The sequence below is a fragment of the Rosa rugosa genome, chromosome 4, assembly GCF_958449725.1.
Source record: "Rosa rugosa chromosome 4, drRosRugo1.1, whole genome shotgun sequence".
In the NCBI taxonomy this organism is placed as follows: Eukaryota; Viridiplantae; Streptophyta; class Magnoliopsida; order Rosales; family Rosaceae; genus Rosa; species Rosa rugosa.
The window spans coordinates 58,168,385-58,171,856 of record NC_084823.1 but is presented as its reverse complement, the minus strand read 5'-3'; positions in this window follow the sequence as shown (position 1 = coordinate 58,171,856).

Sequence of the window (3,472 nt, the reverse complement as noted above, 5' to 3'; positions counted from 1 at the left end):
TCCGGAGAGTAAGTGGAGGCTTGCGACACGTGTACGGCTGGTGTGTGATGTCGTTTTTGAGCGGACGGCTTAGAACGCGTTGATGTTGACATAAAAGGGGGGGGGAACTTTAGCGAGATTTGACACTTTGTGAAAACTTCAAACCCTGAGTCGTCGTCTTCAAGCTCTGCGATTTGCGAAGAGAGTTCCAGAGGACGAAAGCTGCAAGAGTTATCGGATCTTGGGGGCGAGGCCTTTACCGGTGAAGACAAGCGCTTTTAATCACACCAAAGACTTCGCCTTTGAGGTTGGTGCTCCGAATCTCTTCCCTGTTTCATTGAATTTCTGTGTATGTGCTTCTGTCAGTTTTCTGGGTTTCGTAAATTTGGGGTGCTGAGTGTGTAAAGTGGAGTTTGGGGATGGGCTTTGGTGTTTTTGACACAGTTGGGATTTCTGGATCCACTAGATGGTCGAATCTGGGTTAAGTGTTTGTGGGTTGTTTGTTCTTGTTTTGGTGTTTTCTGGGTAAACTGTTGCTTATGTTCTTGGCTATAACTGATGTAAGAATAGGCTAGATCTGTGTTTGTGCTAACTGGTGTGGGTTTTAGGGTTTGGGATGGCTAACGTCATAGAGATTTCGAGCAGTGAGGATTCCGGGTCTGACGTGTCGTTCAGCGCGGCGGATAGAATATTTATTGACTCGTTGCGTCCGTCTGCCCATGCAGGAACCTCACTGCCAGAACCGCTAGAGGTTGAGCCGCTACAGACCATACCTTGGGAAGTAGTCATGGGTCGTGCATCACGTCCAGAGAGCTCTAGGGCGGGTGAGGCCGCTGCGGCCAAAGCTAGGCGCGATGAACGGTTGGCAAGCAACAGCGCTGCCAGCGGCTCCGCTGGGGAAGAGGAAACAGCGAGGGAGGACGCTGAGTCAGCGTGGTTCCTCCAGGATGGCACCCCTATTGACGAGGCAGGAGGGCGGATGAATGTTGCCACCGTTAATAGGATGAAGCGGACGTTCCGGCTGCCGGGCTCGGTGAAACTGTGGTCGCCGACGGCGGATGAGAAGGCGTCGATTCTCCCGGAGGGGTTTGCCGCCGTACACGAGGCGATATTCCGCCAAGGAGTGACACTCCCGCTGGTGCCCAACCTTCAGATTCTGGTTTGCGAGTTTGGCCTTGCCTTCGGTCAAGTCTGCCCCAACATGTGGCGGTTGATGCTGGCGTTAAACTCTATGTGGCGGTTGTCCGGATGTGAAGGGCCTACCGTGGCGGAGGTGCTTCATTTCTACGAGCTGGTCTATGTAAAGCGCCAAGGTTGCAGAGGGCAAGTGAACTTGAGCCGCCGCCAGGGAGCGCCCAAGCTGATCGAGAATCTAAGGGACTCAATGTCCTACTGGCGGGGGACCTTCTGCGTCGCCACAGAGGGTTGGAAGTATCATGCTGGGTCGAACGAGGAAAGGCCGACATTTAGGATTAAGTCGGAGTTCCAACCCATCCGAGGTTGGTAACCGGTTTCCACTAGACGTAGTTGGCGGGTTCTTGTATTTGCAGCCTTGTATTTTTACTAACGACTACTGTGTTTGTGCAGCGGGACTGCGGTATACTCTAACGCGCGAAGAAGAGTGTCGCGTAGCAAGGATCAGGGGTTGTTGGCGGAACCGCAACTTGCTGGACTTCCGACTTCTGACCGGTTGGGAGTTACTGGTCGATCAGCGGCTAACTCGCTCCGTTGGTAAGAAATCTCCGCCGCAGCGCTTTTGTTTTATAACAAGTAACCCAGGCTGACTGGTATTTTTTTTTTTAAGAAACTCCGCCAGGTAACAAATCGAGTCGCGATGCTTTTGAAAAAGCTATGGACCGTGCGGAGATAGACAACTTCCTGGAGACCATGTACGCCGTGGGGCTGGCGGTCCAGAAGACACTGGTGAACCCCGAGACACTGGCGCTGAGCCAGTCCGAGGTTCCGGTGGTGCTGCCAATGCCGCACCACTCCCATCTCGGTGAGGACGGTCTGCCTGTAGTTCAGGCGGGGACCCAAATAGCCGGCGGGAAGAGGGGAATCGCTGCAGCTGGGCAGCAGAAGGAGCGGATGCCTGCCAACAGGCGTGGCCCTCAAAAGGAGAGGGTGGTGCAGCCGGCGGAGACTGTCATTGCGCCAAGGGAGGAGCCGCCGGCGAGGGTGACGAGGACTGCCGCCGGGAACCCAAGGGCGCTGGAGAGAAAGCGTCGGCAGAATGACTCCCCTGACGAGGAAGAGGGGGAGGGCGTGGAGACAATCGGGGCCCGCCGACAGAAGAAGGCCCGTCAAGCTCCGTCGAAGACTGCTGTGGTGGAGGGAGAGGCGCCCGCCGCCAGTGACCTGGACTCATTTGCCAAGTATGCGGAGTTTATGACGGATGGTGAGCGGGAGTTCCTCTTCCATCTCTGCGAACGGCTAGGGTTCGGCGGCCTAGCGGGTATTTCGCGCCCCACGGCGATTGACCAATCGCCCTATAGCTCGGCGTTTGGTCAAATATCGGCGGGGCTGCACGACATGTTCGTGGCGGCGTCAAAGCAGCCTCTGGTCGAGGGGGAGCTCAGGGACGAAATCCAAGGTCTCCAGAGGGAGTTGGCGGAGGCGAAGGAGAAACTAGCGGAGGTAGAGCGGCGCCTGGCGAAGGCGGAGTGTGATTTTGCGGACGCTCGAGGCAAGCTGACGGTGGCCATCGAGCGGGACTTGGACCGGAATGAACACGTCTCCAAGTTGGAGCAGGACATCGCCCTGCTGCAGGAGCGGATAGCCGCCAAGGACAAAAAACTCATTATCGTGCAGCAGGAGTCCGCCGCCAGAATAACTGAGGTGAAGCGGCTGGAGGGTGAGGTTGCCCGCCTGAAGGCTGAAGGGAATACTGCCGCGGCCGCCGCTGTTGAGGCATTCAAACAGTCGGCGGAGTACAAGAAAGCTCTGACCCAGTCGGCGAAGGAAGGGGCCCTAGCGAACATAGACATGCTGAAGCGGAAGGGCGCCATCGACTTCGCCAAAGCGTCTCAGCCCGACGTGCCGCCGGCTAAGAGTGCCCCACCGGAGAAAGGCGTCGTACCTGACCCCGCGGAAGGTGCCCGCTCAGGTAGCGGAGAAAGTGGCGCACGGCCGGCGGAAGGGTCTCAGCAGACTCCTCGTCCTACCCAGTCGGAGGTGTCACGTGCTGGCTTCCTGGCGGCGCACACCCGGGCGGACGGCACGATAGAGACACTAAGTCCCACAGCCCGAGGGTCTGACCAAACGAGCCGCGCAATCCCGCCGCCGCACATTGAAGCAGAAGATGCCGAGGGCGACCCCTGATGCTCGAACCTTCACCATATTTTCCTTCTTTTCCTTTTGTAGCCGCTGAAGCATAAAAATTTGTACCAAACATTTTGAAATGGAATGAACTTTTGAATGTGTTTGTTATGATGTGTTTGTACCGCTAGTATTCTGACTTAGATTTTTCTTTTGTCAATCAATGAAACATTAA